Genomic DNA, 13,289 nt, shown 5'->3' with positions numbered 1-13,289 from the left:
TTGCATTGCTTGCAACTGTTACAAGAAAAAAAAAAGTAACCCTACCTCCGGACTACCTTACAATCCCTGGTGGTCTAGTGGTATGTAGTCAAGGTGGGAGAAATGCCCCAGATGTGACAGCCATTCTGAGAGGTGAACTGGAATAGGCAGGTGTAACTGGGGATCACTGCTGCCCCAACACCACTCCTAGACCACCAGGGATTGTAAGATAGGCCCAGAGTGGCCTATGGGGCAAAGGGGTCCAGGAGGAGGGGCAATTCCTCTTCAGGGGGAAGGAAGAAACTGGACAAAGCACAACTTTTCAGCATCCAATGAAACACATGGACATTGTCAGCCCAAATCAAAAACATGTATGAAAATTAGAAATAATCTTTCAGATAAACCCAAAACCAGGCAGAAAAAAAGATTTGGGGCCAGTATTAGCACCATAACAAACCAAAATCAGTTGGCCTCTACCTTTGGCTCAGGTTCACCTTGGACTGAATAGGTTGGATAACATTGTTTTATAATACTGAGAGCTAAAATGAACACAGGGCTTCAGATTTTCAGGTATATCCAATCACAAACTAATAAATCCCCCATGAAAAAAAGACCTTTCTTTGTTGTTGTTATATAAACTAAAAGTTTTCCTTCAAACTAACTTGCTTCACTTATGATATCATGATTCTATATTAGGTGCTGTAGCTAGTTTTAAAAGTCTGTATTTGCTTTCCATCTGTAATAACAACACAACCTCTAAGCAAAAGCAAAAACATTTTGGAGGTATCAGACAACAAAAGGGAAACAAACTCCTCACAGTTCTCATTGTTCTAACATTCCAAAACCAATACATTTACTTTCCTTGCTATATCAGTATGAGCGGATAACAAAAAGGATAAAAAAAACCCTAATAAGCATCAACAGGGAGAAATCAACTATTAGGATTTTATAACTAAGGTTGGTCGAGTTAGTCAACACTAAAGTTTTTTTAAACATTAAAAACTATTATATAGATTATTTTTGCTTTTGGATTTAGTTCAGGTCTTTTCCAGTAGTAACTCAAGTGAATTACCTTCAGGTGCATATAGTGGTCTTTGTTGAATTAACTGTTACTACTACTACTATAAATCATTTCTATAGCGCTACCAGTCGTACGCAGCGCTTCACAAATATTAGTGCACATTCATTCCCATAAAAATCTCTGACTACAATTAACACATAAGGGGAAGTAGAATGGGCATGGACTGTGCTTACAGTTAGTAAGAGGTACATAAGTACATAAGTACATAAGTAGTGCCATACTGGGAAAGACCAAAGGTCCATCTAGCCCAGCATCCTGTCACCGACAGTGGCCAATCCAGGTCAAGGGCACCTGGCACGCTCCCCAAACGTAAAAACATTCCAGACAAGTTGTACCTAAAAATGAGGAATTTTTCCAGTCCATTTAATAGCGGTCTATGGACTTGTCCTTTAGGAATCTATCTAACCCCTTTTTAAACTCCGTCAAGCTAACCGCCCGTACCACGTTCTCCGGCAATGAATTCCAGAGTCTAATTACACGTTGGGTGAAGAAAACTTTTCTCCGATTCGTTTTAAATTTACCACACTGTAGCTTCAACTCATGCCCTCTAGTCCTAGTATTTTTGGATAGCGTGAACAGTCGCTTCACATCCACCCGATCCATTCCACTCATTATTTTATACACTTCTATCATATCTCCCCTCAGCCGTCTCTTCTCCAAGCTGAAAAGCCCTAGCCTTCTCAGCCTCTCTTCATAGGAAAGTCGTCCCATCCCCACTATCATTTTCGTCGCCCTTCGCTGTACCTTTTCCAATTCTACTATATCTTTTTTGAGATACGGAGACCAGTACTGAACACAATACTCCAGGTGCGGTCGCACCATGGAGCGATACAACGGCATTATAACATCCGCACACCTGGACTCCATACCCTTCTTAATAACACCCAACATTCTATCACAGAAGATAACACTGAATACTACTGCCAACTGAAAAGGTGCAACTAACTGCATTACATCATCTGCCATGCAGTAAACACAAGGTACAGAATTTTCTGAACTAAATAGGAAAATGCTCAGGTGTACCCCAATTTTAACTCAGAGGTTTTACAATTATGATGCATTAAGGAGTCCTTTTATTAAGCTGCAGTAAAAAGTGGTTTTAGCTCACTATTATGTGGATTTTTCCCACGTGCTAAGGCCATTTTTACTGCAGCCAGAAAGTGGCCACGTGTTAATGTGGTAATTAGTGAACAGCTATTAAAAAAGATTACTGCTGGAGCATTTACTGACACTTAGGGCCCTGTTTACTAAGGTATGTTAGCATTTTTAGAGCGTGCTAACCATGTAGGCGCCCATAGCGATATTGTATGCATGTACATGGTTGACGCACGTTAAAAACGTTAATGCGCCTATAATGCTGCTTAGTAAACAGGGCCCTTATCTTGTTGGCAGTAAAGACTCGTACAGTAATCTTATTAGTACACGGTAATGCAGATGTGCTGATTAATGCAGGACTGACTACTCTCCCCCCCCCCCCAAAAAAAAAAAAACACACACACACAACAGCTCTTGCAAAGTTATTTTTTCGCACACACAGATCTTGAACTTAATGCAGGACACCTAAACGCATCCTACAGTATGCCATTTTAAGCTTGTGCTTACCATAGTTTAGTAAAAAGGACCCCTAATTTTGACACACACTAACTGCAAAATCTTACCGCACTTTTGTAATAAGAGTGGTAGCATTTATATGTATTTTTATCAGAATACAATACTAAAATATTGTACTAAGTACCAAAGGAGAAATATTTGTGCAATTATCACATTAAGATTCTAATATTTTAATCAAGTAATTGTCAGTATTTTTTTTTTATTTTATGCACTAGTACAGGTCTATATGAAGTGCAGAAAACGAATGACAAAGTATAGTCCCCCTTTCAATTGAACTGCATTTTTTTCTCCTCCTACATATCTAGCAGAAGAATTTTAGAATTGATCTACTTCATGTAATACATATAACGGCCTAACCACTACGTGCAGGAGGGTGGGCTTTCACCTAACAAACGAAATTCGGAATCTAAATAAACCATTCGTTAAAAATCTGACTTGCTACAAAGCACCAGCTGTCAGACAAAAGCTATAAGAAAAGTCCGCCTCGTTGTAAGAATCATCCTTTCACCAAACTTTATCAGTAAATGAATCAATCAATCAAAATTCCTGCTTCTGAACCTTTGTTTTCCCTTGTATACTAGACCCTTATAGCGGATCCATCCCAGTAAAACACATTCCAACAACAAACGAAATCCCAAATAAAAGCCTTTAACCTTATCAGAAATGGGAAATTCATGGTGTCTTTTTAACTAAATAAAGCATATAAACAAAACATAACAAAAGAGGTACTAGAAAAGAAAAATAAGGAGCAAAAGAGGCATGACATAACAGGAAATCACGATAGGCAAATACAACGTCCCCTGAAACTAAAACTGCATGAGTGGTGAAGAAAAGAAACGAAAAGGGGGGCGGCCAGAGAGCTCTAGGCCCCAAAAAGCCTGGGATAATGGGGGCTCTGGAGCAAGGGAACCCCGGAGTCACTACACGGACACATCGAGAGAAGCAAAGCCCTAGACAAAGCAACGCCACGCCGCCAACCCGAGCGTAGAGAGAGTCACATAAGCGTCGGAAGACGGTGAACCACACAGGCCCCTGGACAACCAACTTTTCTGCCGCTCTCCGCTGTGCTGTCCCAAGAGGTTAGAAAGCAGACACGGCACCGTAAGGACACACATACACTGACGCTAAACTTGCGAGACCAAGCCTGCCAAAAAATCAGCGGGAGAATAGAGCAGTTACCAAGCTAAAGCCCCCCCCCCCCCCCCCCTACCAAATTAGGCCCTTTTTTGTGGCTGTTCGTTTTTTTTTGTTGTTGTTGCTTTCTTACCTCACTGCCGCTGACAATGAACAACAGTTCCCCTCCTCGCTCCCTCCTTGCTTCTGCATTCAGCTCCCACGGCTACCGGAAAAGGAGAATGTGGATCGAACGCAGCCCTTCTCGCGCACGCGCACCAAAACGAAAACGTCACAGCCTGAAAAACCAACCGCCGTTGTTTCCGGTTCGGCTCTTTACAGCTGTTTTGCAGGGCCGCAGGCTCTGTGTGCTAGAGCGGCTCGTGGGAATTGGGTGCGGGCTTCGTGTTGTCAAGAGACTGGTGTAAATCTACTTAGCAAGGGAGGGTGGCAATGGGTGGCATACTGTGTTCTCGAAACATGGGCCGTATATGGTACTTTCTCCTCCCTGTTGGTGCAGCGCCTGTGTTATGATAGACGCTATGATTGTGTTGGATACTGTAAGTGCACTGCACGCTCCAAAGACCTACAGTGCTGTGTGAAAGCTAGCTAGCCTTCAACAGTGAGGATTTAAAGGGAGAACGCTGGGGGGACCAGGCACCTTAGCTTTGGTCTTCCACACTATTCCTATTCCAGGAATTCCCAAATATTCATTGTGGATTTCCTGAAATCCTGACTGGCTGGGGTTCCCGCAGAACGCGTTTGGGAATCACTGGCCTATTCTCTCTAGTAGGGTCCGGGAAGGCCCCTTCCCATAGTGCAGTCCTTACAACCTGGTGGGTGTACTTTAAAATATGCACAGGAGACACAGGCAGAAAAAAATATTTTCCAGAAAAATAATGGTTTTGGATATTTTACTTTATAAAAAAAATTAAGTAGCATAGGCTATCTTTATTTAATATACTACTGATAAGACCACAGTGTACAATTAAAAAAAGAAAAGACATAAAATAAATGTAAGATACTAAGACAGGATGAGGGGTGGAAGAGAGAAAACAACCAACTTTAAACAAGTGAACATGGGGAAGCCTGCTGACCAACAATCAGTACAGGGGCACCAATGTTCCGAGATGGATAGTAGTTAATCAAGGGAGGAAGGCTTGAATAAACAAGTAAGCTTCAATTGGCGTTCTGAATTTCTGTAATGAAAATTCTAGCCAGATGTCGAGGGGCAATGACACTAAATCAAGAGCTACAGGTATGATCCAATCAGACAGCCAAGTGGGAAAGGAACAACCAAAAGATTTCATTGTATCAACAAGTTAAAAAGAGCCTCTTGCAATTTCTATATGTGCCAATCAAAATATAGTAGGTGTTATCTTATGAATCATTTAAGTTGTCCATTTATGCAGACGACATCTTAATGTATGTAACTACCAATTCTATTCCCCACATCCTTAATAGCATCAATGCATTCTTGCAAATTTCAGGGTACAAAGTCAACTGGTCAAAATCCGCTGTTATGCCACTTTCTAAATTTGTACTGGTGATTAATAGAAATAAAACATGGAAAATAAAATAAAATTTGTACTGAAATCTAATGCTGCCCAGTATCCATTTATTTGGGAATCTAATAATCTAAAATATTTAGGTATAAATTACAGCACCTCTCCAGAGGTGCTGTAATTTATACCTAAATATTTTAGATTTAAATTTCTAATGATCTCTTAAATTCATAGACTAAGCTTTATTTGTCTTGGTGGGTTAAAATTGAAGCTCTAAAAATGGTATTAGCACCAAAACTTAATTACATCTTTAATATGGTTTCTATATTGTTTAAAGATTCGTTTTATAAAAAACTTAATGTGTTAATTTCTAGATTTCTCTGGAAATCCTCCGTGGCTCATATTACCATTAAAAAACTTCAGCTTTCTAAAAGTCTTGGGGGCTTAGATATACCAGACTAAGTTTTACCATCTAGCCTTTCAGATATCTCAGGCCAAGCAGTGGTACTCATCACCTTTTTCATATGATACTCCTAGATGCGTAATTTTTGAAAAAGAAAAAATATTTCCTCTACCTTTAAGCTTACTTCCAACTAGAGAGCTGCACGGGAACGGGGTTCGTGGGAATCCCGCGGATCCCGCAGGGACGGAAGCACTTCCTTCGGGGTTCCCACGGGGATGGAAGCAGCTCTGCAGGGTTCCCGCGGGGATGGAAGCAGTTCTGCGGGCTTCTCGTAGAAGTGTAAGCTGCACCTGCACCTGCCTCTCATCTACCGAATACAAATTTCTTTGAGTGCTGTCTTCTCCTTCTCTTCTTCTTCCTTGCTTTAACAGCACAAACATGGAAAGTCTTCCAGTAAGGAGGTGGTAGAGTCACAAATGATGACGGAATTCAAAAAGGCGTGGGATGAACACAGAGGATCTCTAATTAGAAAATGGAAGTTATATAAAACAACAACAACAAACATTTCTAAAGCGCTACTAGGGTTACGCAGCGCTGTACAATTCAAACATTGAAAGGACAGTCCCTGCTCAAAGAGCTTACAATCTAAAAGACAAGAGAACAATCTAAAGACAAGTGAACAAGCTAGAGGACGAGTGAACAGTTAATCTGATAGGGTGGATGGATTGGGGCATTTTATATTTCTCGAGCGGTTAGGCGCCGAAGGCAGCATTGAAGAGGTGAGTTTTGAGCAGAGATTTGAAGATGGGTAGGGAGGGGGCATGGCGTATGGGTAAAGGAAGATTGTTCCAGGCATAGGGTGAGGCAAGGCAGAATGCGCGGAGCCTGGAGTTGGCAGTGGTGGAGAAGGGTACTGAGAGAAGGGCTTTGTCCTGTGAGCGGAGGTTGCGGGCGGGAACATAGGGGGAGATGAGGGTGGAGAGGTAGTGAGGAGCCGCAGACTGAGTGCATTTGTAGGTAAGGAGGAGGAGCTTGAATTGTATGCGGTATCTGATCGGAAGCCAATGAAGTGATTTAAGGAGAGGGGTGATATGAGTATATCGGTTTTGGCGGAATATAAGACGTGCAGCAGCGTTCTGAACGGATAGAAGGGGGGATAGATGGCCGAGTGGGAGGCCGGTGAGGAGTAAGTTGCAGTAATCAAGGCGAGAGGTAATGAGAGCATGGACGAGAGTTCTGGTGGTATGCTCAGAGAGGAAAGGGCGAATTTTGCTGATGTTGAAGAGGAAGAAGCGACAGGTCTTGGCAGTCTGTTGGATATGCGCAGAGAAGGAGAGGGAGGAGTCGAAGATGACTCCGAGGTTGCGGGCAGATGGGACGGGGAGGATGAGGGTGTTATCAACAGAGATAGAGAGTGGAGGAAGAGGAGATGTGGGTTTAGGTGGAAAGACAAGGAGCTCGGTCTTGGACATGTTCAGCTTCAGGTGGCGGTTGGACATCCATGCCGCAATGTCAGATAAACAGGCCGATACCTTGGCTTGAGTCTCCGCGGTAATGTCAGGTGTGGAGAGGTATAGCTGGGTGTCATCAGCATAGAGATGATACTGAAAACCATGAGACGAGATCAGCGAGCCCAGGGAAGAGGTGTAGATTGAGAAGAGAAGGGGTCCAAGGACAGATCCCTGGGGAACTCCAACAGATAGTGGGATGGGAGTGGAGGAGGATCCATGGGAGTGTACCCTGAAGGTGCGGTGGGAGAGATAAGAGGAGAACCAGGAGAGGACAGAGCCTTGGAACCCAAAAGAGGACAGCGTGGCAAGAAGTAAATCATGATTGACAGTGTCAAACGCGGCGGAAAGATCGAGGAGGATGAGGATGGAGTAGTGACCTCTGGATTTGGCCAGGAGCAGGTCATTGCAAACTTTAGAGAGTGCCGTTTCAGTCGAGTGCAGAGGGCGAAAACCGGATTGAAGTGGATCGAGGATGGCATGAGAGGAGAGAAAATCAAGGCAGCGGCTATGAACAGCGCGCTCAAGTATTTTGGAAAGGAAGGGTGAAAGAGAGATGGGGCGGTAGTTAGAGGGGCAGGTAGGGTCAAGTGAAGGTTTTTTGAGGAGAGGTGTGACAACGGCATGCTTGAAGGTGTCAGGGACAGTTGCAGTGGAGAGAGAGAGGTTGAGGATGCGACAGATGGCGGGGGTGACAGTGTGGGAGATGGTGTTGAGTAGGTTGGTGGGGATGGGATCAGAGGAACAGGTGGTGCATTTCGAGGAGGAAAGAAGGCGGGAAGTTTCATCCTCGGTGATCTCAGGAAAAGAGGAGAAAGAGACCTGGGTAGGTTGGATGAGGGAGAGGGTTAAAGGGTGAAGAGGAGGTGGTGTCTTGGTCGTGAACTCAAGGTTGATCTTTTGCACTTTGTCGCGGAAATAGTCGGCCAGCGATTGAGGAGAGAGAGAAGGGGGAGTAGGAGCGGGGGCACTTTTAGGAGGGAGTTAAGGGTGGTGAAGAGACGACGAGGGTTGGAGCTGAGAGAATTGGTCAATTGGGTGTAATAGTCCTGTTTTGCACGGAATAGGGAGGAGTGGAGGGAGGATAGCATGAATTTGTAGTGGAGGAAGTCTGAAAGGGTACGAGATTTCCTCCAGAGGCGCTCAGCGGATCGGGTGCAGGAGCGAAGGTAACGGATGCAAGGAGTCAGCCAGGGCTGGGGATTGGTGCGTTTTGTGGGACGGGAGATCGATGGTGCGAGGGTATCCAAAGCAGAGGAGAGAGTGGTATTGTAAGCGGAGACCGCTTTGTCGACAGTTGCGGAGGACGTGATGGCGGGGAGGAGATTAGAGATAGTAGATGATAAGGTGGAGGGGTCAATAGCCTGGAGGTTCCTGGAGGTGGTGGTTAAAGTTGGACGGGGTGGAGGGGGGGGGTGAAGAAGTGTGAATGTGATCAGGTGATGGTCGGAGAGAGGAAGAGCTGAGACGTGGAAATTGGAGGGTGAGCCGGAGGGGGAGAGGACGAGGTCAAGACAATGGCCGTCACGGTGAGTAGGGGTGGTGGAGCACAGCTGGAGGTTGAAGGAGGATGTTAGGGTGAAGAACTTAGAAGCATGGGGGTCGGATAGGTCGTCAGCATGTACGTTAAAGTCTCCGAGAATGAGGGACGGAGATGAGGGGTCAAGAAAGACAGAGAGCCAAGCATCAAAGTCGGTAAGGAAGGAAGGGAAGGATTTATCAGGGGGGCGGTAAATGACTGCCACTCTGAGTGGTAGTGGGTAGAATAGCCGGATGAAATGGGCTTCAAAGGATGAGAAGCAGTGAGACTGCGGAAGGTGGAGGGGTTGGAAACTACAGGAGGGTGAGAGTAGTAGCCCAACTGGGCGGGGCGTGTGGGAGAAGAGATAGCCACCATGGCAGAGGGCTGCAACTGAGGCAGAGTCTTCCGGGGAGATCCAGGTTTCAGTTAGGGCGAGCAGTTGAAGGGAGCGAGAGATAAAGAGATCGTGGGTGAGAGACAGTTTGTTGCAGACTGAGTGGGCATTCCACAAAGCGCATGAGAAGGGGAGGGAGGAGGGGGGAAGGAGGGGAATAGAGACGAGATTGGAGACGTCCCGGGATCGTTTGCAGGGATAGGACGGGGACAGGTGAGGGGGACCTGGATTAGGGTTAATGTCTCCTGCGGATAGCAGGAGGAGGAGCAAGAGAGTGCGGAGGAGGGTGGGGGAGGTCGGGCGACGAAGGCGACGAAGACGGGGTGTACTTAGGAGGAAAGGGGATGGGTTAATGGCAGGAAGGAGGTGCCGAAGGTTGAGAGCTAGGAAGGAGGAGGGGGACAAGAGGGATGGTGAGGTGAGGGATGGAGGTGAATAGGGTATTGCGGTGGCGGGCAGGGTGGGAGGGCAGCGGGTAGTTCTAATGGTAGACAGTGGGAGTGGGGGGGAAAGAAGATTAGGAAGGGACAGGGCAAGGAAGAGAACATGGACAGGGGCCATAGGTGGTGACTGAGGTGTAACAGGTGACTGTATAGTGAATGAGGTGTTAAGCAGTTAACAGGTGTTAATGGGTGCCTATGTAATGATTGAGGTGTTAAGCAGATAGATAGGGCTTGACGATAGGTTTTGGGTTGGCGATTAGGTAAGTCAATGGCTGATAAGCTAGCAGGCAGGTAGGTAAGTCAATGGCTGAGAGGCTCGTAAGCAGGCAGGCAGGTTACTCGATTTGTTAACAGGCAGATGGAATGGAGCAAGCCGGAACAAGCTGAAGCAAGCAGGAACAAGCCGGAGCAGGCAGGAACAGATGGACAGGCTGGAACAAGCAGGAACAGATGAACTGTGTCAGGATGAGCAGATGGACAAGCTGGGATCAGGAAGACTGGAACGGGCTGGAACACGCTGGAGCAGAAGAATTGGAGCTTAACCTTAAATGGCTGCATATGTGTGGATGTGTCAAGTGACGCTTAGATGGCGACTCTGGCTGTGATGAACTAGGGCTGATACCGGGCAGACTTGTATGGTCCATGTCTCATACATGGCAATCTGGTTTAGGATGGGCTGGAAAGGGCTTAGACAGCAACTTCAGTGGCTGGAACATGAGGACAGTGCTGGACAGACTTTTACGGTCTGTGCCCCACAAATGTGAAGACGAATAGACTGGAGTGGGCTTCAATGGCAACTCCAGTAGTTTGGAACATAAGGATAGGGCCAGATAGACGTCTGTGGTCTTTGTTCCAGAAACACGAAAGAAAGACCATATTCAAGTATATAATATCACACTCATTGATTTAATGATGAATTGATCATGAGTGTGACTAGTGGCAGAGTGGATGGACCGTTCAGGTCTATTTGCTGTCACTTACTATGTTACTATTAATCCTCTTTGTTACCAGGCTGGTGCACAGACCTCAGCTCTGACACAGGCACGAGAATCAGATGTCACCTGACCTACTGGCGCGTGCATGTGGCAACCTCTCAGCACACAGTGCAAGTGAATCGGAGACAAGTCTTACATGTGCGCACCAGTGTGTTCCAACTTCCATTCCTTTCTTGCCTACAGTGCTGTGGCTCAAATCCAGAGAGAGACTGAGGAAGCTGACCGGAATTTTCTTTTATGTACCATTAAATTCTTATGGGGATGGGTGGGGATGGGTTAAATTCTTGCGGGGACGGGTTGGGATGGGTTAAATTTTTGCGGGGATGGGTGGGGATGGGTAAGATTCCAGCGGGGACGGGTAAGATTCCAGCAGGGACGGGCGGGGATGGGTAAGATTTCTGTCCCCGTGCAACTCTCTACTTCCAACTATGAATAGGTTTCGTTATGCTACAGACCATTTGATATTAAAGAGTACCTCGCGTTCAATAAATCTTGTTTGTTCTCTTAATGGTCAAACTCTATGGATATTTGCATTTGGCATAACTCTATTTTTCCAGTTAAAACATCTAAGTTGTGGGGAGTGGGGTGTGGCGGGGATTTGGGGGGCTCAGTACCCAAGGTAAAGGAGCTATGCAACTGGGAGGTTTTTTTCTTCTTTTAATTTCTAGAAGTGCCCCCTGGGGTGCCCGGTTGGTGTCCTGGCATGTGAGGGGGGCTAGTGCACTACAAATGCTGGCTCCTCCCATGACCAAATGCCTTGCATTTCGCCGGGTTTGAGATGGCCGGGTCCGGTTTCCATTATGGCTGAAAAATGAAGCCGGCCATCTCCTCTAAACCTGGCGATCGATTTAGCCGGCCCCAACAGTATTTCGAAAATATGGTTGACTCCGCCCCCTTGCAGAGCCGGCCACGAAGATGGCCGGCCATCTATTTGGCCGGCGCCGTTCGATTATGCCCCTCCTAGTCTGTATATTCCTAGATCTGAAGGAAGGATGGGTCTCATAGAAACATTACACCTATCAAGCTACTATCATAGGCCTCCAGGCCTACCCAATGGCATCATCAGATCCTAATGCACAAAAGGTGTTGAAATATGAAACAAAACTTCCAGAATCCAGTTCCATCATTAAACTTGGACAAGCATTCTGACAAGTAGAAGGAATGGGTAAAATTTCATTAGTACCAAAAGGGAAGCAGAATTTGCAAAGGAAGAGAAAAAAAACTCTTCAAGGAATTGGATCAGCAGGGGAGAAACAAGTAGTAAATGAATAAGTACAGTGCGAAATACAAATTGTTACTCCAGGAATCGTTTGTGGATCAACATTGGACACATGAATAGTTAAGGAGAGATGAATTGAAACGTAAGGATGAGTGATTGATAGTTACAGCCCAGGACAGCGGATTATGGACAAGATAGTTTACAGCAAGCATTGAAAAAATTGGTGCAATAGACATCTGTAGATTTTGTAAGAAAGAGCTAGAAACAGTTACTTATCTCATGGCTGGCTGCGAAGTGCTGATGGAGGAACATTTTTATACAGAAAGGCACAACAAGGTGGCAGGTCTCATTCATTGGAAACTCTGTAAGCATTACAACATTAGTGTACCAGAAAAGCACTGGGATCAAGACCATATGAGAATTGTGGAAAATGAAGAGGTTATAATCACCTGGGAAATCCCCATCCCTGGATGCCAGAGAACTGAATATAGTAATAAAAGAGAAAAGAAACAGAACTGCTTGTGTTGGACCCAAGCGATTAATTGATGAATCATGTGGAGCAAGGAAAGATCCTCAAGTACCAAGAAATGCAGTTAAAAACTAAGAATATATGGCAAAAAGATATAGAAATATTTCCCATCGTTTTGGATGCCATAGGCTTTTTTTTTCACAAGTACAAACACTTGTTCAAAGAAATACAGCCTGGAAAATCGTCAAAAATAAGAAAAATTATACTATTATCTCAGAATTTGAAATTGGCTTTCTAAGACCACTACTCGTGGGGGGGGGGGGGGGGGGGCGTGTCAAACAGGAAATTATAGAAGTACATATAAAGCATATCTACTATAATAAAACTCACCCTCAACGTTCTGAGGACACTGACGTCAGTGAAGCCAAGCCCTGACTTCCTTCAAAAAGGTTCAAAGGTTCGTGGTGGTGAAGCCACCAAAATCGCTCCGGGCCCCACCCTCAAGGACGGAGCAGTGGCAGAACAACGAAGGGGTTGGCAGGGAGGGAGGCGGGGGGGGGGGGAATTGTTCCGGGCCCCGCCCTCGCATCAAACATCATCACGGGGGCGGAGCAATGGCAGAACAACGAAGGGGTTGGCCAGGGAGGGAGGGAGGGACGGGGGTGGGTGTTGGCGACGAAAACCTTGCTAGCGCCCATTTCATTTGCTCTGAAACGGGCCTCTTTTACTAGTATTACAATATTAAAGGCTGCGTGATATTCCATTTATCTTCTTATTCTAACATTATTTAAGCCTTTTCAAATCTAGAAAAGATTTTAATTGTTCAGGAGTATAGAATATATATTTAGTTTCACCAAATCGAATCAAACACTTGCATGGATAGGCTAAAAAGAATATACCCCTAAGTTCCATCACTTCTTTTTTCAGATTCAGAAAAACCTTTCTCCTTTCTTGTGTCATTTTTGTAACATAGGTATACTTTCATTCTTATAGCTGGCCTCATGGGCATGGAGGAATTGTTTTGTTTGCGCATCTAGTTTTTCTAGG

At 45.2% G+C, this 13,289-nt stretch overlaps 1 protein-coding gene across 1 annotated transcript in view; it reads right to left on the bottom strand.

Annotated features, from left to right (window-relative positions):
• The window catches only part of NCK2 (NCK adaptor protein 2), a 157,850-nt gene extending 153,765 nt beyond the window's left edge, over window positions 1-4,085 (bottom strand). The window contains exon 1 of the mRNA XM_030201460.1: window positions 3,939-4,085. The gene's annotated coding sequence lies outside the window, so the exon portion shown is untranslated. The remainder of the gene's footprint in view (window positions 1-3,938) is intronic.
• Between the last annotated feature and the right edge of the window lie 9,204 nt (window positions 4,086-13,289).

Source organism: Microcaecilia unicolor, chromosome 4 (genome assembly GCF_901765095.1).
Source record: "Microcaecilia unicolor chromosome 4, aMicUni1.1, whole genome shotgun sequence".
NCBI lineage: Eukaryota > Metazoa > Chordata > Amphibia > Gymnophiona > Siphonopidae > Microcaecilia > Microcaecilia unicolor.
This window is presented reverse-complemented; position numbering and strand designations above follow the sequence as displayed.